Genomic DNA, 24,065 nt, shown 5'->3' with positions numbered 1-24,065 from the left:
TGGGTGACGGGCACTGGGTGTTATTCTGTATGTTAGTAAATTGAACACCAATAAAAAAATAAATTAAAAAAAAAAAAAAAAAAAGAAAACCTAAAAGTAGTGAACTTCAACATATCATACATCCATGCCTAGGCTATCTCTTTGATGATTTAACCAACCATGACAGGGATTCTCAAGCTTTAGCATGTTTCAGAGTCACTTGGAAGGCTTGTAAAAACACGGAGTCCTGGGCCTCACACCAGATTAAGTAGGTCTGGGGTGCACCTGATAATTTGCATTTTTGGCAAATCCCTGGTACGTCTAATGCTAATGATCCAGGGACCACATTTTTGAGATGCACTGAATGGGAAGACAGGATCCCTGTTGGTTTCAACCTCTATACAGAGGTAATTAAGTGTAGAGAATCTTGATAATCACTGGCACAGGATGAGATCCAGGCAGACAGAGATCAAAATGGCAGTTTTCACTTTAAAAAGAGCTATTGAAGATCTTTGCAGTAACAATGGATTTCCTATTACTGAAGACAAACTTATCTTCCCGGCCGCAAGTGCCCTAGAAATCTACCCATCTGTCCTACTCCATCTTCCTGTCCCCACCAATGGACGGGATGTTTCTTAAAATGTTGATGGAAAGAATTATTATATGACTACATCTGCAAATAATTCCTGACAGTACGATGCTTTCTGGGGTGAATCTATCCTTCTAAGATCAAAGCAGAAAATATATGTGATCAAAGCAGGTAGTAGGTGACACTTAATGCATGCAACGTAATTCCTGCTTCTTCCACAAGCCAGATGCAGTGCACAAAAGGTCCACATTCAGAGTGACTGACTTTTGTCAGAAGTACTAAATAATGAGTTTTTACATTCTCAGGCCAGTGTGATGTTTTTCAAAATCACTCACACAAACGTAAGCGAGCTCAGGCTTCTTGCAGTGAAGCATCAAATTCAAGGCTAGCAAAAAATAATGTCCTTCTTACACTGATTATCTTGGAAACCTTAAAGATACGGATAATTGAGAGTTTCTAAGGAGAAGATCCCTGTCTGAGCTTGCGCTGCCATAACAAGACATCAGCCCGGGCAGCTTAAACAAGACAAATGCATTTTCTCACAGTTCTGGAGGCTGGAATCTTGAGATCAGGGTGACAGCCAGGTCAGATTCTGGCGACAGGTCTCTTCTGGCCTGCAGATGGCCACCTTCTCCCTATGTCCTCACATTGCAGGGATTGGGAAGGGGTGGGGAGGAGGAGAGGGATCCTATAAGGGATCTTATAATCCCATCATGAGAGTCCAATTGTATGACCTCATCTAAAACCGATTATCTCCCAAAGTCTCCATCTCCAAATATGAGAACATGTGGGCCGAGGACTTGAACAGATATGAATTTGGAAGAGGACAAAATTCAGTTCATAGCAAGCCCTAAGGTAAGAAGAACATCCATCTCCTGACTCTTGGTGGTCTCTACAACCAATGTCAGAATTGTAACAGGCAGATATATGGCCTAGCATAATTTATGACAGGGGGTGGTGAGGACCACACCCCCCTATATATAAAAGTCTATATATAATTGTCCTTCCCAATGTCCATCTCACAATGTAGGGGCTTTCCCAAACATGGTGCTTTTCCTTTAACTCGGACCAGTCATATCTCCAGCTGAAAGCTCTGCACTGGACTCTAAACCAAGGTGCCTCCCTACCATCTCCACTTGGAGGCATAATAGACATCTCTAAGATAGTATAGCCAACATAGCTCTTAATCTCTACTATTTTCACTATCTCTGTCAATAAGCTCCGTCCTTCTAGTTAAGTCCTCAACCTTGGTTTTCTCTTTAACTCCCCTAGTTCTTTTACAACCCACACTGCATCAACAAATCCTGTCCATACTGGCTTCGAGGTAGATGTGGAGTACATTCATGTCTCACCACCATCCCTACCACACTGGTTCTAACCTGGTGTCTCCTTATCCAGTTAGGTTGCCTGCTACAGCCTCCTCACTGGGCCCCCTGCTTCTGTGCTGCCCACATTCCCTTCAGCCTACGTTCACCTCCACAGACAGAAGGAGTCCCTTAAAACACGGGTCAGATGGAGCCACTCCTCTTAAATTCTTCCATCCACTCAGTGCAGTAGTTACTTGAGGCTGTTGTAACAAATTACTACAAACTGGGTGACCTGAACCAACAGAAACTTATTCTGTCCCAGTTCTAGAGGCTAGAGGTCTGAAATCAGATAATCAGGAGGGCCGTCCTTTCTCTGAAGGCTCTAGGGGAACATCATTCCTTGTTTCTTCCTAGTTTGTGGTGACTGCTGGTAGTCCCTAGTGTTCCTCGGCATTAGCTGCAATCACTCTGAACTTTGCCTACATCTTCACGTGGCTTTCTCTCCTGTGTGTCTCTTTGTCCACATTTCCCTCCTCAGAAGGACACTAGTCATTAGATTAGTGCCCATCTCCTCCAATCTACTGTGACCTTAGTGTAACAGGATGATGTTTGCAAAGATCCTATTATCAGACAAGGTCATATGCACGGGCAGGGGGAATTACCACCTGAATATTTCATGGTTGTCCTTGGGGCAAGGGGTGCTTTTCAACCCACAGCAAAGTAAATTCCAAAGTCCTTACAACACAAGTCTCAATCTTTTGTCCTTCAAAGTGCGATCTCTAGAGCAGTAGAAACAGCATCGCTTGGAAGGAAGTTTGTGTGGAATATAAACTCTCTCTAGACCTCCTAAATCAGAATCTTCACTTTAATATGACACCCAGGTGATTTACATGCAGATTAAAATTTGAGAAGCACTACCCCTCGAAAGGACCTACCTACTTTTCTGCTCTCCTCATCAGCAATTCCCCTCCTCCCACCTCTCTCCATTACTCTGCTTCAGTCATAATGGTCTTTTAGTTGTTTCTGAAATGTCTAGAAAACTCCTTCTCCAGATGTTTCCATAAATTATTCCTTCACCCGCTTCAGATCTTTATGCAAATATCACCTCCATGTAACTTTTCCTAGATACTCTCTTTTACATGAGAGTATCTCATGTAAACCCCATCCCTCTTTCTTGCTTTATTTTTTACTGCAGAACTTCTAGTCATCTAATATGCTAAATATTTTACTAATTTCATTTCATTGTTTATTGTTTTCTCTATCAACTCAGATATAAGCTCCCTGAGTTTATATGTGTACTGATGTGAGTTTATTATGTGTATTGCTGAATTTGAGGCTCTTGGAATGGTACAGGATACTCAATAGAGGTCACTCAATAAATATGTGTGAAATACGTGAGTCTCTAAGTTTACTATTTATTTGCCCATGCATATTATTTACTTCTTATTATTTGAAATCAACTATATTTTATGCTTCATATAATGCTTTTTTTAAAAAAGACATAATAAGACTTCTACAGGTCTATCACTTAGAAGGTGAAGATTTATAATTTACCAAAACATTTGTGAGCCAGTTTGTTCTTATGCTTCACTAACTCTCATGGTAAAGCCTCCTTTAGCCCTAGAACACACTGTCAGAATAAATGTTTTTTTGCATCCTGAATTTATTCCTTTGGAGCTTCACAGGATGTTCCCTTTCCCTATGATACAGAAATATGGTCACAAAGTGAGCACAGTATCAAGCCTTTCTGATATTCCGTCCCCTTTCATTTTATTTTCTTTCCATTTTCATCTTTTCAAAATGAGCACTCCTAGCCTCTCTAGTCAGTCCTACTAGAATGGGCCTTCTGGGAACTACTTATTTCCACAATCGTGTTCTTCTCTGTGTGTGTGTGTATATTCATATCCGTATCTATATATGTATAATTGGCCTACAATGTTCTATGAGTTTAGATGTATGACCTGGTGGTATGACAATTCTATACTTTACTCAACATTCACCATAAGTGTAGTCACCATCTGTTACTGAACAATGTTATTACGGTATTTTTTACTATGATCCCCATGCTAATACATTTCATCTCCATGACTTATTTCATAACTAAAAGTTTGTACTTCTTAGTCCCCTTTATCTATCTTATGCATGCTCGCTCGCACTTACCTCCCCCTTGGCAACCACAAGTTTGTCCTCTGTATTCGAGTCTGCTTTTCTATTTATCTCTGTTCATTTGTTTTGTTTTTCTAAATTCCACATATAAGTGAAATTTGTCTTTCTCTGTTTGACTTATTTCACTCAGCATAATATCCTCTAGGTCCATCTGTGTTGGTTGCAAATGTTAAGATCTCATTCTTTTATATGGCTGAGTAATATCTGTGTGTGTGTGTGTCACATGTTATTTTAACTAGAATCGCACAGAGTTATCAATGCATGGCAGAGAGGGAAGAAATGTTTGACACCATCCCTCTTCACTTTTCATTGAAGGTTGATGCTCCATTTTATTTGCATGTGTGTGTGTGTGTGTGTGTGTGTTTCCTAGAAAAGGAAATGGAGTCTTTACCCTCAAAAAATGTATTATTTAGCTGGGGAGACAGGACTTCCGATTAGGGCATTTTTTAGTTTCAATTTTGATTATCTCACCTTTAGATATTTGAAAAGACCAAAATGCTGAATGCTTATGGATTACAATCAGTTATGACTGGAAAACCATAATAAATGAATATTAGTTAATTATCACCTACTGAAGAAATGTTTAAAATGAGTATTAATATAAATTAGTATAAATTAATAGTATTATAATATAGTATAGTACAAATATCATAAAATTATTATAAATAGAAATAAAATTACTATAAATTTTATTTTATTTTATTTCATTTTATTTTATTATTTCTTCTTATTATTTTTTTAGTATAAATTTTAAAAAGCAAACATGCCAATAAAGTTTAGGTCCCTGAATCTACTGATTAGATATGAGTAAAAAATTTAGTGAGAATTAATTCCTTATTGGTTACACAGAAATTTATGGTTTGGAAAGACTAAATAGAACCTAAACAATTTAGGAAGACTAAGAACTTTTCAAGGTATAGAGAATAACCTCCTTGTTCAGACAGTGCTTTGAGATACAGCCACCCATTTCTTCTCTCTTTTAGAACAAGCTTCCCACTTGAGATCTTAAAAACCAATAGCCACAGGGGTGCACGGGTGGCTCACTTAGTTAAGTGTCTGGCTCTTGATTTTGGCTCAGATCATGACAGGGTTGTGGGATTGAGTCCCATGGCAGGCTTCCCACTCAGTGGAGAGTTTGCTTAGATTCTTTCTCTCCTTCTCTGTCTGCCCCTCCCCCCCCACATATGTGTGTGCATTCTCTCTCTCTAAATAATAAATCTTAAAACACACACACAAACACACACACACAGCCACAGAAAGAACTAGGGGACTCAATGTTTAAATTTCAGCTTTATGCTCTACACAATATTGGGCACTTACATATACTATCTGATTAGTCATAGCAATACTATAGAGTACAAATCATGCTATTAACTCAATTTTAAGGTGAGGAAACTGAGGCCTAGATAAGATGTTGAATAATACTACACTCAAATTCATACAGCTAATAATGAAGAAAGCAACAATTTGATTTCAGAACTTTTCAATTTTTTTCTCTTCCAACGCTATTTATTTTAAAATAATTTGACTCATAAGCAGTTGTAAAAATCGTAAAGAGAATTAATGTGGTATCTACAACCAGCCTCCCCTCACAATAATCATATCTTACTTACATATTCATAACAGATTGCCCAAACCAGGAAATGGACATTGGTACGATACTATTAACTCAGGTTCAGATTCTAATCAGATTTCAAAGGTTTTTACGTACGTTTACGTGTGCATGGCATACTGTGGTTCCAATGAAGCAAAGATTCATGTAACCATCACTGCAATCAGGATATGAACTTCTCTATCACCACAAAAAAGCACCATATTCTAGTCCTAGGCAACCACCTATCTGCTCTGCATCACTAGAATTCTTATCTCTAATTTAAGACCTTTTTTGAACCTAAAGTCCAGGAGACTTTGAATGCCAATTTTTTTTTAGGCATTCTTTGCATTCTCCACAAATGGTATGCCATGGTGCATTTTCAAATGTGCATATACATGTATAAGTGAGCTAAGGATTGAACATGGATTTAAATACACAAAAGTAAAGACTATTATATACTATCATCACTATAACCCTATTTATAATTCTCTTCCAAAAAAAAATAAAAATAAAAAAAATAATAATAATTCTCTTCCAAAACTAGTGGTAGTTTTCATTTTATTGAAAATATCTGAACTTCTGTCATTACTGAATAAAACTGTGTTTAAAATTTTATACATAGGGCTGAATTTCACATTTTGTTCCATAGTTTTAAATGATGTTAAAAAAGGTATTTTTACATTTAAACACATCTGAGGCAAAAGGTACAAATGATCTCATAAATAAAATATGATCCAGGGGATTGCTATTTTTCCATTTTTGACCGCCAACCACCGTTAGCCTTTAATAATATGTACACTCCCTGTAAAATAATGATTTCTCAGGAGGCAGTAAACAGAGACAGGTCTTACTTATCTAAGCAAATTTTTATTAAATCAAAGTCATTTTTGTCACCCTTTCTTTTTGTCCTAATCTCAGGTACTTCCTGCCACTCTGTGACACACTCCCCTGTGACACAACATCCCAGCTGTACACAGTGTCAGGGTGCCTCTAACCACTCCTCCCTTGAGGTGTTAATAGATCTTGCCTCAGTTAAACTTTCTCAGTGCCTGGCTTCCTATCAAATTTGCAAGTCCTCTTAGGTCCTTGAAGGGCAATGCATAATGCATTCCCTGCTAATTATCTGAGGGTCACTAGATTAATATTTTATCACACCAGGTGAAGTATCCTTAGACCTAATAATACAAAAATTTCCAATTATGTTACTTCTCTGTATTAAATTCTGGGCCTAGTTTGAGGACTCTATCAGAGCACTGGAAATGTTAGGAACAGAAAATGGCACATGTCCCAATTTTAATTGAACTCTGCCTGAAATCACAAGACAGCTCATCACTACAGAATGCTTTCCAAGTAACAAAATACACGTGTTATTAAAATGGAGCCTTGCTATAACCCTATGTGACAGGCAGGACCAATGTTATTATTCACAGTTTACAGATGAAGCAGTTAGGTTCAGTGGTATTAAAAGATTTGTCCCAGGTCATTGATTTATTAAATAACAGACTAAGATCAGAACCAAGTTTTAAACTTGTATAAGACTGCAAAGAAGAATCAAGTGAATTATAAAATTTTCTTACAACAGCATGACTATAATTGGCCATTCCATAATTTCTTTAATAATAATCTAATATATGGCAAAGTGGATGTGACAAAACTAATACGATCTATTGATTAGATATGGGTAATATTTGGGGATTTTTTAAGGTTTGTTTTACTGCTTTGCTACTTTAAGTTTTGTCACAATAAAAAATACTGAGATTCATGTGTTTTCTTGGTATGCTCATTAAGTTAAATACAGCAACTTCTTCCACATTATTAACTAAATGAACTCCTTTTAATAATTATATTTATTACTATAGAAATATCTCTTCAGTATGCACCTTTTGCAAAGTGATTTCTAGGTACTGGGATTGTAAGAGTAAGCAAAATGTTGCCCCTATACTCATAACATTTATATTATAGTGAAAGGAGGTAATCTGTAAATACACAAATAATTTGAGAATATTTATGCAGTACATCTGCCAGCAACAAGTACTGGGAAAAGAAATAAAGCCAAGCAAAGGGATAGAAACTGATGGGAGACTGCCCACTTTGGGTGGAATGGTCAGTGAAGGCCTCTCTGAGTTGGTGACATTTGAACAGAGACCAGAATGGCACAAGAAACATGAATATCTGAAAGAAGATCTTTCAGGCTTAACAGCAAGAAATAAACAAACAAACAAACTCAAGTGGGAACTGATTTGATACGTTTGAGGAAGAGCAAGGCTGATAAATTAGGATCAGACTGAATGACTGGGAGAAAGACAGAAATCAAGGTAAGGGAAATAGCCAGGTTGCACAGTGTACTTACCTGTGGCATCATGGGCCTTAGGATTTTGCTCTAAGTCTGATGGGAATCCATTAGAAGAGCTGTGTGTTGAGGGGACAGGTAAATTCTGCTGTGATTTAGACATTTTAAAGTTGTAAAGGGTTTCCCATTATTTGAGTAGAGAAGTGTATTCGTTTTCTAGGGTGGCCAAAACCAAGCACCATAGACTGGGAAGAAAAGAAAGAAGAAAAGGAAAAGAAAGAAAAGAAAAGAAAAAAAGAAGGAAGGAAGGAAAGAAAGAAGAAGAAAGAAAGAAGAAAGAAAGAAAGAAAGAAAGAAAGAAAGAAAGAAAGAAAGAAAGAAAGAAAGAAAGAAAGAAAGAAAGAAAGAAAGAAAGAAAGAAAGAAAGAAAAAAAGAAAAAGAAAAGAAAGAAAGAAAGAAAGAAAGAAAGAAAGAAAGAAAGAAAGAAAGAAGGAAGGAAGGAAGGAAGGAAGGAAGGAAGGAAGGAAGGAAGGAAGGAAAAAAGTGAAATAAGTCAATCAGAGAAGGACAAACATTATATGGTCTCATTCATTTGGGGAATATAAAAAATAGTGAAAAAGAATAAAGGGGAAAGGAGAAAAAATGAGTGCAAAATATCAGAAAGGGAGACAGAATATGAAAGACTCCTAACTCTGGGAAACAAACTAGGGGTGGTCAAAGGGGAGGTGGGCAGGGGGTGGGGGGTGACTGGGTGATGGGCACTGAGGGGGGCACTTGACGGGATGAGCACTGGGTGTTATTCTGTATGTTGGCAAATTGAACACCAATAAAAAATAAATGTATAAAAAAAAGAAAAAAGAAAAAGAAATTTAGTTTTCACAGTTCTGGAAGCTAGATGTCCAAGATCAAGGTGTTTTCAGGTTAGGTTTCTTTTGATATCTCTTTCTTCATATAAATGACCACCTTCTCCTTGTGTCTTCGCATCATCTTACCTCTGTACCTTGTGTGTCCAAATTTTCTCTTCCTATGAGGATGCCAGTCAAGTTGGGTTCAAACCCTCCCAGAATGACCTCATTTTAATTTAATTACCTCTTTAAAGATCCAATCTCTCAATAAAGTCACATTTTAAGGTTCTGAAGGTTAAGATTTCAACATATGAATTTTTGGGGAACACCATTCAGCCCAGAGGAATAAAATTCAATGCAAGGATTAAAATGGAGAGGTCATTTAGAAGGCTTAATGTACTAGTCAAAGGTAAAATGATGCTACTTGGACTACACAGAGGTCATGAGAATTGTTCATTGAATAAGTTATATAAAAAAAAAACAGAATTAAGTGGCTCACCAATATTATTTCATGAAATCCTCTAACAGCATTTTAGGTCTGCTACTGTTTCCCCCATGTTGACTGTAATATATACATAAGGTCACACAGCTAGCAATTCAGGAGCTAGAACTCAAATGTTAGATGTGTCCGATTCCAAAGATCACACTCGATACTCTCTGGCATGCTTCATAAAGGTTCAGTGTTATCCTCTCAGAAATATTTAATAATACACGTGTAGAAATTATCTTAATTGGAAGGTCTTTGAGCATAGAATCAAAAGAGTGCGATTACACATTCCTTCCTAAAGAGATTTACCTTGCCTTTGTACAGAACACATATTAGTTGTAACTAGCCTTGAATGGAGGCTTCTTGTTTCCTAGCCATTTATTTAGTCTCTATTACTTATTGGGCTCTGTACTAAATTCTTTGAGGAGTCAGGAGAAATAGCTCTATTTACTTTGAAGGAATGTCCCATCATGTTTAGAAAGATGATATGCACATAAAATATGGCATTTGCTGGGTATCAAATGAGTTAGTTGACAAATAGTACTAGAGGACTTTAAAAGTGGGAAATGACTCCAACTTTGGAAGAGTAAAAATGGATGAGGCTTAACCTCTAAGAATCTGTAAAAATCCAATCAATAAAAAAAGCAATGCCTAATAAGTCCAAATTTACAAAAGTAGACAACTGTATTTTCTTTTCTGTCTAGGTAAGAAAACATCTTCTCGTATGAAATCCTGTACAAAAATTCATCCTAGAGTTTAGGCAAGAAGGATTGCTATTATCTACTCAGAGAGCATCCTGTGTTTTGCCTCCCTAGCAGTCCTCATAGTTATATTTTGTTGTTTAACACCCGCATCACTGTTAACTGGCAAGCATCATTAAAGCAGGGACAGATAAGATTTGCTCTCATTCTTTTTTGACTTCTCTAGCACATAGAAAATATTGTGGGCAAAAAGTCAGTAGATTAGGTTAAAAGTCATAAAAAGTAGCAAGAATGGTAATCAAATAAGACATTTGTGAAAAAGCAAAGAATTTGGAGATTACTTTTGCAAGCCATAAGAAAATATAGAGGGTGCCTGGGGGCTCAGTCGGTTTAGCGTCCAACTGTCCAACTCTTGATTTCAGCTCAGGTCATAATCTCAGGTTTGTGAGACAGAGCCCCATGTTGGGCTCTGCACTGAGAACAGAGTCTGTTTAAGATTTTTCTCTCTCCCTCCGCACCTCCCCTGCACATACACATTCTCTCTCTCTCAAAAAAAAAAAAAAAAAGAGAGAGAGAGAGAGAGAGAGAGAGAGAATAAGAACAAGAACAAGAAAATGAAAATACCAGATAATATTGTACATCCTATTTTCTAAGATTTTTGTTTTCTGTTATGGCTTCACCAAAAATAATGGATGACTTCTCATATTAATAAATAACATTGGTATTAAGTCATCATCATTATAATGGCTATCTAATACTTTATTGCATGATTCTATCATAATTCATTCAATGAATGCCCTATTGTTTAACATTTAGTCTCTGATTTTTTTTTTCTGATTCTTTCTTTTTACAAAATATGCTACATTATACATGGTCGTATATGTGTGGTCCTTGGTAAATACTATCAGGATTCCCTCTAGAAACTATACAGCAAAACATCCTTGCATTTCAGGAAACAAGAACAATTTCCATATTCTGAGACTTCCTCCACTTTCTGGTTTGCAGGATTTTTGTTGTTTGGTTGGTATGGGGTTTGTTTTTTTTTTTATTTTTTAAGTAGGTTTTGCAGCATTATTTAGTATTCAGTGGTCATGGATATTTGAAGAATAATTTCTCTCTTTGAAAGTATTCCTCCAACATCTACAAACAAATACCAGCGTGTTCTCTCTCTGAAGGAAAACACAAAGCAGAAAGGAATTAAATGCTGCACAAATTCCGAAACTATGGAAATGTAACAATAGAGAAAACAAGTAGAAAGTTTTTAAGCCATCCGATGACTTTAGCAGCTGGTAGATCCAACCATGCCTATTTTTGCACAGAATGAAAAAGACACAGCAGGTTCCTTTGGAACATCAAACTGAGAAAATTGACTACAGCTTTAACAGCCTTAAAAGAATTTTTTGGCAGAATGAATAAGTATGCATAATTGAGAAAAATACCCCAATCTGTAGGGGGAAAAAATAGATATAAAAAGAGGCTAAACAAGAATGTTGCTGCCTGTTCTTTTCACAACAATCTTCCACCTGTCTCTGACTGCTGTATTTAGGGAACAGAGATTTAGAGCTATAAAAGAATAGGAAGTGGGAGAGTTTAGGATGGAGGAGTCTGGGGCTGTGTAAAGAGCACAAAGGATTTAGAGGCAGGAAATTTGACTGACAGGCAATTATGGGTGAGCTGGGAAGTCTGGAAGCCTGGTCTTCTTCCCCAACTCAGCTACTTACTTATTCTGGGACCCAGGGCAGAGAGTGTCTCTCCTCTCTGGCTCCGTTTCCACATCGTGGAGAGAATATCACATGAGTGGCTCACTTTCTTAGTGCCTAATTCATATTACTTTTTCATTAAATATCAGCCATTATTTTATACTATAACTAAACGTGTAAACTTAGGCAAGTCACTTCACTTTTTTGTCTCAATTTCTCCAACTGCAAGATGAATCACTTAGACAATGTGGTAACGTGAAGTCACCTACGTTTAAAGGTCTATGCTCCTATGAGAACAATCACAAAAAAAAAAAAAAAAAAAAAAAAAAAAAAAGGCACTGGAGGCTACTATCAGAGTTAGTTTGGGGATGATGTGAACCCAACAAAGTGAATATAAATGAAGAAGCCACGTAGGGCAGAAAAGGAGAGAAGAGAAATTAGAAAAAGTTACCTTTACAAATAGAGAGGGGTTTTATATTTACATTTATCAATTCATACCACACTTACATAAAATTATATATATTACATAAGAATAAAGCTACAATGGGGCACCTGAGTGGCTCAGTCAGTTGAGTGTCCGACCCTTGATTTCGGCTCAGATGATGATCAAGCCCACATTGGGCTCCATGCTTGAGATTCTCTCTCTCTCTCTCTCTGCCTCTGCCCCTCCCACACTCTCTGTAAAATAAGTAAATCTTAAAAAAAAGAAGAAGAATAAAGCTACTACAAAAGAATCATTTGTTCATTTCAAGAATAGTGGGTTTTCCCCCCCAACCTCCTTTCTTCCAATGTAAAGAGTTCTCATAAATGCGATCTGCAAACATTTAATGGTCCTTATGGTTTTTTTTTCTCTTAAGTACAGAATACTGTAATTTCAGAACATAATTTTGTCCATCCTAAATATAAGACCATGATTCATTTGAAATTTAAAAATGGCTCCATGTCGCTGGCTTTTAGTCAAGTTATAATTTCAACTTTAAATAGATGTTTCTTAACTTTGAGTTTTAGTTTCAAGGAATCCCTAAAAAGCACAATTTTTTTTGCATATGTAACAGACATCCTTTTAGGAAAAGGTTCACAGCATTCAGAAAGATGCTCAAGGGCAACTCCTTTGCCAAAAATGTTAAGAATCATTGATAAACTGAACTATTTCTTTTAACTATGACCATAGTTATTTACTGAATCATCAGAGGCTGTCCAGTGCCTATCAGAGTACACACCAAATAAATATTATAGAATTAATAAATTGAATAAATGATTAATATTACTTGGCAAAGGAGGTCTTCCTGGACTGTCCTGTATGAACTAAATCCCAGATCTCTCATAATCTCCATTATTTTTCTCTACAGCACTCATAGTTAATCTGATATATCATATATTTATATATACCGTCTGATATACCACACACCCACACACACACACCATCTGATATACTATAAATAGACACATGTAAGTCATCTTTCTCCTACAATTAGAATGTAAGCTCTATAAAAGCAGGTATGTTGTATGTTTTGTTTTTTCACTGCGAAATTCCCAAGGCCCATATACGCACCCAATAAATGGTTGTTGTATGGATATTTAATCAGATAATTCACTTTACCCCAATTTCTTCTCTAAATTCTTTGAACTTAGAAGTTCGAATCTCTCTTTTACACATCAGCTTTCTTTTAACTTCTAGTCTTAATATCTGTCAGTTGCAAACTTAATGAGTATATTTTCTGCCCGGTTCAATAATAAAAATCTTTCAGCAGAATTGGGGTAAGGATCTATCATGCAACCTCTAGCTGGATCTAGATATGTGTAATAAGTTCTTTGATATCAAAAATCCATCACTTTTGGGGGTGCATGGTCAGGCAACTGACTCTTGATTTTGGTTCAGGTCATGATTTCAGCATCATGAGATCAAGCTCCGCCTCAGGCTCTGTGCTGAGTGTGGAGCCTACCTACGATTTTCTCTCCCTCTCCCCACCTCCCTATCATGTACATAATCTCTCTGTTAAAAAAAAAAAAAAAAAAAAAAAAAAGGAAAGAAAAAGAAAAAGAAAAGAAAAGAGAGAGAAACAGAGAGAGAGAGAGAGAGACCTGGATGGCTCAGTGGTTGAGAGCCTGCCTCTGATTCAGGGTGTGGTCCTGGAGTCCTGGGATCGAGTCCCACATCAGGATCCCCTCAGGGAGCCTGCTTCTCCCTCTGCTTGTGTCTCTGCCTCTCTCTCTGTGTCTCTCATGAATAAATTAAAAAAAAATCTTAAAAATATATATATGAGGACTAAAGGTAGGTGGAAGGAATGGTTAATTTTTCTGTTTAGTATGTGGTAGGGACTCTACTTGGGGCTTCCTCATTTGTAGCTTTATTCTTTATTTTCATGCTAATAAGAGCCTTATAAAACAGATACTATATCTTTATTTTTTCAGATAGTCAGAAGCTTGTATTTGAATTCTTTCATTGCCAGTACTGATTGTAATCTTAAACAATCATTCTGAGCTGCTATTTCTTTATAAATAAAAAGAGGAACATAGCACCTAATGCCTTTTAAAAGAGTGGCAATGAAAATTTAATGAGAATATGTATGTGAATTTATGAGCTCCAGCTATTATTTTATTTTATAGTGTACACATTTGGACTTTGAAAATCAGCGTTATTAACCTTGAGCACAACAAAACTTGTCAATATGTAGATCATATTTGTTGCTCTCTCCATTAAAAAAATTAAGGTATAAACAATTATATATTGTGATTACCCAATATAATCACTGGAAATAGAAACTACTAAAGAATACAGAGGAATCTATAATACTCAGTTTCCTTCTTCAAGCCCTTCACTCAAATAATTGATTAGATACTTCAAATGTGTATATCAAGACCTTCCTTTAGAGGAATGTTTATGTCTAAACCTTATAAAGTATACTTTAATATCTTAGTTTTGGGGTGTGAAAACTAAAATTGAGTAAATGAACTTGCTCAAAGTTACAATTACAGGTGAAGATGAGATTCAAACCTATATCTGTCAGAAATCAAAATCCATGTTTAACCCTGAGGCTCTTCTATGCTTTAGGTTTTTCTTGGACCTTCCCTCTCAATACAAGTCTAAAGTTTCTCAACAGCCTGGCCATGGAACATTCCTGGGTATAGAATTTCCTAAATTAAACTTCCCACAGTTTACTGATCTAGTAGGTTTTTAGTCAGTGATTCTTAAATCAGGCAACGTACAATCTAGCAGATAAAAAGGAGCTCTGAAGAACGGTACAAGCAAAAGATTTTTATAGGCCAAGGTGAGCAGGAACAAGGAAGTTATACTTGGCATTTGCTGATTGGTTACAGCAAGGTAACTTCCCTTATATGAAGCAAAATGGAAGTCTGGGAGCCAGGTCAGGTAATGTATGCTGAGCAGGTAACCCTTGATTGGTTGATCTAGGCCTCTCCTTTCTGGTAAAGCAGAGCACAGAAAGTTAAGTTTTGGTGTAGTTTAGCATGAGATATTCCATCTTTTTTTTATTATTATTATTTATTTATTTATTTATTTATGGCTTGGGGACAGAGGGAGGAGACAGAGATACTCCAGCAGACTCCCCACTGATGAAGAGCTTGACATGGGGCTGGATCCCATGATTCTGAGATCACGACCTGAGCCAAGAATCAAAAGTCAGACACTTAATTGACTAAGCCACCCAGGCATCCCGAGACTCCATCTTGAACCTAATCTGTTACGTAACACCTATGGCCTTTCCTCCACATAACAATGACTCCTTTCTTTTTTTTTTTTTTAATTATTTATTTATTTATGATAGTCACAGAGAGAGAGAGAGAGGCAGAGACACAGGCAGAGGGAGAAGCAGGCTCCATGCACTGGGAGCCCGACGTGGGATTCGATCCCGGGTCTCCAGGATCGCGCCCTGGGCCAAAGGCAGGCGCCAAACTGCTGCGCCACCCAGGGATCCCACAATGACTCCTTTCAAGAAAAATTTATCTTTGTTACTCTGAGGTAGCACTCGATGAATGTTCCACAATGGATGCTGTATTCGTCAGCTAGGATCCGCTGTAACAAAATACCACAGACCAAACAACTTGAAAGGACACTGTTGACCCTTTCCAATGATAAACTCATCCTCTTTAACAACACACTTTTGTTTCTGATCTCCTTAACCCAGAAGATGGCAGACAATCAACCTAAAGTGTTTTAACACCAAACTGATATTTCTGCTTGATTCTGTTGTCTTTCTCAAGCCTGGCATGAAAACAATCATGAAATTCTTCAGTTCTACTTCCTTATCATGTCTCAAATTATTCCTATTCTCTTTATTACTGATGCCAATATGGTAGTCCATAACTCTGCTTATTAGAGGTCTTCAGACCAATCTCCCAACCTTCATTCTCCTCTTTACCCCCAATAACCATTTATCAGGGAGGACTTCTTTAAAAATGAAAACCCAGGTGACTTTATAATAAGTGATGTGAGACTCCAGCAATTTCATTTTCTGCCAAAAATCCCACCAAAACAACAATAAAATGGAGTGAAAATAATATTTGATGAAATAATAAAATCACAAATCATATAATATGAAGAATAACTGCCAAAGAGACTAAAGTTTGTGAAATTTAAACTTATAAAATCTAGGGCTTCAACATCCCTGTAATACAAAGTTTTCAGGGAAAAGATTATTCTAAAGTAAGTGAAGATGCCTAGCAAGGCACTAAATTTATTTTACTTGGAATTAATGAGAGAAGGTTAACAGGTTAATGGTGCAATTCTATTTTGAAAAAAGAATAATAAAATATTAGATATGCAAATTATATCTTTTTACAGGTGGGCCATAGAAAAAGCTGGAGACATCTCTATAATTACCCAGTTTTACGATGAATGTCCTGGGTAAACTCATTATACTCTAAATGGATGGTCCTTATTTTCTCCCTTCCTACAAAGTCATAAACAGGATCTCAGGAAAAGCAGGGGCTGTCCCGAGAAGTCCCCCTCTTTTGGGTTTGTGGAGCCAACTCCAATGTATGGGAGAGGGTGGTTCCACTCACACCAACAAACAATGCTCTGGACCCCAGCTGTGTGTCCTACAACTCAAATTGGTTCTGACACAATCCACCCAGAGACAGCATCGGATTCCACAGGGTAAGGGCTCAGTCCTACAAGTCTGCCCTCCTACCCCAACTTCAGACGCCAGTCACACATGAGCCCAGGTTGTTACCTGTCCTGCCCAACTAGCTATAAATCAGAGGTTCCCACAACCATCTTCTTTGGTCAATCAACTTGCTAGAGTGGCTCACAAAACTCAAACACATTTTGTTTACTGATCACCAGCTTATTATAAAAGGATATAACTCAGAAACAGCCAAAGGAAAGAGAAGCAAGATACTGGGAAAAGGCACGGGACTTCTCTCCAGGCAGGTCACTCTGAGCACCTCCACGGTCCTAGTACCCTTGTCCCTTTGGGTTTCTATGGAGGCTTCATTATGTAAATATGATTGATTAAATCACTGGCCATGAGAGATTGATTCAACCTCTCGAGCCCCTCTCCCACCCTGGACATCTGGGGGGTGAGACTTAAAGTCCCAACCTTCTAATCAACTGGTCAGTTCCCTGGAAAACAACCCATTTTTACTTGTGGTCCCAAGTCGCCTCACTAACATAACAAAAGACACCCTTACAGTTTTCCCCACTTGGGAAAGTCCAAGAGTTTCAGGAGCTTGGTGCTGAAAATGAGGACAAAGACCAAATATATATTTGATCCCTGAACTAAGTTTCATATCATAGCACAACAGAAAGACTGCACTGATTTTAGAAATTTGCAGTTGTACTAACCTCTTTGCCAGCAGGTTATCTTTGTGTTAGAAAGGGGAAAAATTCTAAGTCACAAGAAGCTCTGCACCTGCCAATTTTTGTTATCTAAAGAGAATGACGCGCCAGGAGAGATGAAAAAGAAAGAAAAACAAAAAAAGCAAAAACCTGCATGGCTTCCTTCTAACTTTCAACTTACAGGGAACTGAATCAAGTGTTGATGAGAAAGTTCCCACAGACCACAGAAGGAAGCTCAAGCTGTCTGTGATAACTGCTCATTCTCCAGGCATATTTTGCATTATTTATGGAAGAATAAATTATCTGATCTCAGAAGGACAACCTCAACTCAAATACAAGTAGTAATTTAGAAACATCTATGTAAAATTAACCATACAAAAAAAAAAGTCACAAAATAAAGGCAGTTCAGGAGATTTTGAGAAAAAAAACTTGTTCATAACTAATAAAAATGGTGGCTAGCAGTTTTTGAACTAAAACATGACATAAAAGAAAACGGGACATCTATAAAAATAATAACTTAACTTTAAGCTGTAAGATATTAAGAAAGAAATTCCACAACAGAAGACATTCAAACAGTGGGATAGTTATTTGGCCAGCAAAAAAGGTGTGGGGAGGGGACTTCGAAAAACAAAGGTAAAAAAAATGTATTTATACATATTCTGGATTTACATGTGGCATTTCCAGCATGACGGTCTCATTTTTTTTTTTCCATGTCCAGTGACAGTCACCAAAAAAACGTCTCAAGACCCTGAGCTGGGGCTGCACGGTCTTTTTTTAACCTACTCTTGACAGTTAACACATCATTTCCATTGCTTACTACTGGTCAAGAGCCACACGCCAAGTCTGCAAAGATTCAAGGGCAACAGACGTAGATGGAAAGCTAGCAAGGTCAGGACCGTGTGGGATGAAAGGATGCTTTTGGAAAATACAATCTGCTGCTGCAAGATACAGAAGGCCCACCCAGAATTTAAGTTTTTCACACATGGTGGACATTCATCAGCTATGTTTTACAGAGACAATGGAAAAGCATTACTTAAAACGAGTCATGTTAATGGAGATCAGTTAGAGAAGCTTCTACTATAAACTGATGACTCCATTTTTCAGAACAAAGAGAATGCAATGGAAAATATTTAAAATTAGTAGGTTGAGTCACAGAGATATAAGTATTTCCTTTAAGGTACAAATGCTACCCAAGGGCGTCTGGGTGGCTCAGTCAGTTAGGTGTCTGCCTTCAGGGCAGATTATGATCCCGGGGTCCTGGGATCCAGCCCCACACTGGGCTCCATGCTCAGTGGGGAGTCTGCTTCTCCCTTTGCCCCTCCTCCCTGCTTGTGCACTCTCTCATTCTGGCTCACTCTCTCTCAAATAAATAAATTAAAAAAAAAAAGATACAAATGCTATCAGCTACCACCAATAGAGCTCAGGATAATATGATCAGACAGTGAAGGTTAAAGAAGATTAGTTATATAATCAAATGGTTAAGATTGAGGAAGCTGGAAAGAAATAAGGGCATGCACATTACTTTATTCTAGAGTGTAGAGTCCATAGATAATGTCTAAAATGACTACATTAAGATCCAGTATTCTCCAGAGCACACAAACTATGTATATAGTAAATTCCCTAGAATATTGAAATAGAATATCACCATGTATTTGTATCTGGAATATGAGAGAAATGTATTTTTCATGCATCTAATATAAATATCGAGAATTTTACATATAAAAATTATATAACAAATTTCATACCCATTAAGATCATGTTTTGGATTTTTTTCCTTTTTTTTTTTTAAGATTGTATTTATTTATTCATAAGAGACAGAGGGAGAGGCAGAGACACAGGCAGAGGGAGAAGCAGGCTCCCTGTGGGGAGCTCCCAGAGGGGAGCCTGAGCTAAGGGCAGATGCTCAACCACTGAGCCACTCAGGTGCCCTGGATTTTTTTTCTTACCTATAATGGATATGATCAAAATATTTGAAGATTGCTGATAAATAGCTGTAAAGTAACCATTTAAAGATTATAAAGCTTAAAACATACACACATGCATATACACCAAAACATACATAGTGAGAAATTTTTTTAAAGGCACAATAAAGGGACACCCTGGGTGGTTCAGTGGTTGAGCATCTACCTTTGGTTCAGGGCATGACCCTGGGCTCCTGGGATTGAGTCCCACACATTGGGCTCCCCAGAGGGAGCCTGCTTCTCCCTCCACCTATGTCTCTGCCTCTCTCTCTCTGTGTGTCTTTCATGAATAAATAAATACAATCTTTAAAAAAAAAGGGCACAATAAAAAATATGGGAAAAATAAACTATAGGCATCGGTAGAAATTTTCCTGACATTTTAAGAGGTAAAAAAATTCACTTAATAAACAAAAAAAAATCTCTAAAAATGGCTCAAAACAAAACCCTAGGATACAATACATACAAGTGATGCAAAAACATTTAAAATGAGAACCAAGGCTTACTTACCAAGCAAGATTTAATTCACACTAAATTCCAGTGCATTGATTTTTTAGTGGCCACTTTATAATTTTAAGGAATTTAAGCCACAAAAAACATACCATAAAACTTTATGTACAAAAAAAAAAAAAAAACCCAACTTTATGTACCAAAAATGAAAGTATGAAAAGGTATAAATCATAAACAGCAAAGAATACAAAGTATAAAAACATATTAATAATGAACCATTCAAAAATACTCTGAAGCAACTACTGCTCAAAACATTGTTAAAAATTTACAAAATATCTCAAGAATCGAATGCTTTAAAAATCTAACTATTTTTATGGCATATAACCAAAATTCTAATCAGAGGATGATATAGTTAAGTAGGTAATTTATAAACAAAGAATGAAAATAAAATGAGTTAGGGCCACCTGGGTGGCTCAGGGGTTGAGTATCTGCCTTTGGCTCAGATCGTGACCCCAGGGTCCTGGAATCGAGTCTTACATCAGGCTCCCTGCATGGAGCCTGCTTCTCCCTCTGCCTGTGTCTCTGCCTCTCTCTGTGTCTCTCATGAATAAATGATTTAAAAAATCTTTTAAAAAATAAAAAATAAAATAAAATAAAACGGGTAAAATTCAGAACTTTAAGAAACACATCACTGAAGCCAAAGGAAAGCAGAACAAAAAATTTGTGAAGCAGAAAGGAGAACTTAATATTTTTTAGATTACCCCAAAAAAGTAAATAATCCAAAAACTGATTCTGATGAGAAAAATCAATAAAATAACTAGAATAATTGAGCTTCAGAAAAACTGTTTAATAAAAAAAAAAAAATGTTGGGGCACTTGGGTGGCTCAGTAATTGAGTGTCTGCCTTTGGCTCAGGTCGTGACACTGGGGTCCTGAGATCGAGTCCCACGTGAGGCTCCCTGCAGGGATCCTGCTTATCCTTCTGCCTGTGTCTCTGCCTCTCTCTCTGTGTGTTTCTCATGAATAAATAAATAAAATCTTTAAAAAAGAGTCAAAATCCATAAAGCGGGAGAAATTCACAGATACAAATCCATTATAAAATCAATTACTTAAATTAACCACCACTATAAAATAAATTTGAAAAATGAAATTATTATTTTCCCATAATATAAACTAAAGGTTACCTGATATTAAATAGCAATTTTCAAATTCTATTCTAGAGAATCTAGAAATTTGAGAATATCAAGTAGCTGTCCCTTAAGCAAGCATCAGGCCTAAATAGTTACATAGTCTCCTTGTACTTTGAAAGAAGAGAAAATATTAATTCCCTCTAAATTGATCCAGACCATAAAGAGAAGTCAGCTCACCAATCTACTACGAGATCAGAATACTGATCCCAACCCAACAAAGGTTAGTTATATTCTGAAAAATAATCAGGCTAATTTCATGATTAAAAAAATGAATAATATATTAAAAATCTGAAATAGAAGATGAGCAAATTATTTTTTTTAGATTTTATTAATTTGACAGAGAGAGAGAGAGCACGCAGTGGGGGGAGCAGCAGGTAGAGGTAGAGGGAATAGCAGGCTTCCCGCTGGGCAGGGAGCTCAATGGAGGGTTCGATCCAAGACTGGGATCATGACCTGAGCCGAAGAAGGCAAACGGTTACCAGACTGAGCCATCCGGGCTCTCCAAGATGAGCAAATTAACACCGGTAATGTATAAAATAGAGAGGCAAATAGCTCAATATTAGGAATTCATTAACAGAATTTGTAATATTCATTAAAAAAATGAAAACCTTACATTCACCTCCTTAGAAGCCATAAAGGTTATACGTACACTAATAAGGGACTGGTTACATAAATTATTGCAGAGTCATATGGGGGAAATGTCTGCAGTTATTAGAGAGATTAAGTGAGGGTTAGAGATATTCCAAGTTTTGCATTACGTACTGTTAAGCGGTTTGAGGAGCAGCGCTGACTACAGAAGAACATGCATAGGATAATTGCTATTCATAGAAAATACAATATAAGACACTTTATCCAAACAGCATTTCCTGAATAGAGGAAGTAATCCCTTAATGGGGTAAATTAAACTACATAAAAATAAAATACTTCTGTGTAAAAAAAAAAAAAAATTACTATTGAGTCAAAAGAAAAAAAAATACCTGTGGAAAAATTTTACAATGCAGGATAAAAGGTTTCCCGACTATATCATGAGTTTTTTTCAAGAATCAAGAAGAGGCCAAAACTGGGGCACCCGTGTGGCTCAGTCAGTCAGGTTTCAGCTCAGCTCATGACCTCAGGTCTCAGGATCGAGGCCTACATGGGGCTCCCTGCTCAGAGGGAATCTGCTTGAGGCATCTCTCACAACCCCTCACCACCCTCCCCGCCCCACACTCTCTCTCTAAAATAAATTAATACATCTTTGAAAAGAAAAGGCCAACACTGATGTGAGAAACTAAGAAGAAAGGAAAATTAAGTTTCCTTGCTGCTTACAGCCCACTCACAAATCCTTCAAACAGGCAGAGGGACCTTCCTGTAGGCTCTCAGCTGCCTTGGTGTCAATACTTCACTAAGGGTGAAATCCTAGCCCAAACCCCAGGATCCTATGAGTCTACCTTAACATATAAAATTTCATTTGGAAGTTTCCATGATCTCTAACACCCCTAAGCTACATGTTGGCGATCATCCCTCAAGCCTGTGACCCACCGATATATATCTGAGGGGCCTCATGACCATGGTTTTATTAGACGGTAATAAATGACCATTTCCTAACAATAGCTAGCCCCCTCAAGGTTCTAGAAACTTCTTTCCAAAATTCTTTAGTGATTTGTGACATCTCTAACCCCCTCCGAACCTGAAAGTACACAATCTCCACCCCTTAGCTCTAGTGCAGCTCTTTCTGACTACAGCTCTGGTCCTCATGCTTTAATAAAATCACTTTTTTTTTTTTTTTTTTGCATGAAAGACATCTCAAGAATTCTTTCTTGGTTGTCGGCTCTGAACCCCAACATCTTTCCTACATTGAAAACTATACAATTTCTAAAAGTGGGCACAGGACATGAGGAGGGATCACAGAAAAATCATCAGCTTATAACCCGATGAAGAGATGCCCAGCCTTGCTCAAAATAAAAATCTTGAGAAAAGAAGGCAAAAGAAGTCAGAATGTTAAGAGTTTAAATTCTTGGCAATACGCAAAGTTAGGGAGGGTATAAAAATATCCAGGGCTTGAATAAGCTGGTGGAAACTGCTCAGAGGGCAATTGAGAAAAGTATGCAAAATTAAATATACAAGTAGTGTTGAAGTTTCACTTCTGGTAACACATTTGACAAAAAAACCAACATATGCTTGCGGAGGCAAGTTACTGGAACCTTCTACCCACGGGAGCCATGCTGGCGGCTCCCAGCTTGGTTCACCGTCCCTGCGATCAATCATTCTCATGTCTCCCGTAGCCCCGTAGAGCGCTCAGCTCCCTGCATCACACTCACCCTATCCTCCCACCATCCTTCCTTCTGCTTTTTGAATTACTTGAGGGCAAGAATTGTTTCCAGGCGATTGCATTTCCCTCTAGCAAAAATTAAGGGCTTCAAGAATACTTCTTGAATAAATACTGAGTGAGAATAATGTGGGTAAGAAATGAATAAAATGGGTTACTCCATCTCTGGCAAGGAGACCCTATATGCCACTTTTTAATTTTTTTTAATTTTATTTTTTAATTATTTGTTTGTTTATTTTTTATATGCCACTTTCAATGTCCAAACAACTCCTAGTCCCTCTTGGCTCTACTTTGGAGTGAGGACTATGCGGGTGCTGCCTTCTAGCTTCTGCGTTTCTTCTTCCCTTCATAACAGCACTGGGGACAAGGGCTCCTTGCTTCTGACTCCTACGTGTTGCACTTGCTCTTAGTAGATGCCTTTTCTCCAGATTTCCTTGCTCCCTTTACACTGTGTGTGAGGACTCTGATGCCCAGGAGGAGGTGAGTTCCATGCAAGGTCGGCCCTCAGTGCACGGGCCACCCCCCTAGGGCAGGCCTATCCACCAAGCGCTCCAAATGCTCCCCAGAAGGCAGGTGGCGACTGCAAGGAGGGGAGTGTGACCCAGCCAGGTCGGGGGGGGGGGGCACTCGGGGACCATAGTGAGTAACAGGGATTTGGGGAACAGACATAAATATGTGAATTTAAAGACACATGTCCACAG

At 37.5% G+C, this 24,065-nt stretch overlaps 1 long non-coding RNA gene across 10 annotated transcripts in view; it reads right to left on the bottom strand.

Moving 5' to 3' along the window:
• LOC144283589 (uncharacterized) overlaps positions 1-22,651 on the bottom strand; it is a 245,695-nt gene extending 223,044 nt beyond the window's left edge. For 7 of the 10 annotated variants that reach the window (XR_013352135.1, XR_013352140.1, XR_013352143.1 and 4 more), the window contains exons 1-3: positions 22,034-22,567; positions 14,867-15,082; positions 12,212-12,337 (exon numbers count right to left, since the gene is read on the bottom strand). This is a non-coding gene — a long non-coding RNA (uncharacterized LOC144283589). The other 3 variants (XR_013352136.1, XR_013352141.1, XR_013352144.1) reach the window with 3 other exon arrangements.
• Positions 22,652-24,065: the final 1,414 nt, after the last annotated feature.

This window comes from Canis aureus, chromosome 14 (genome assembly GCF_053574225.1).
Source record: "Canis aureus isolate CA01 chromosome 14, VMU_Caureus_v.1.0, whole genome shotgun sequence".
NCBI classification, from domain to species: Eukaryota; Metazoa; Chordata; class Mammalia; order Carnivora; family Canidae; genus Canis; species Canis aureus.
Note: the sequence above shows the minus strand (reverse complement) of the source record. Positions and strands in the feature narration are given on the sequence as shown.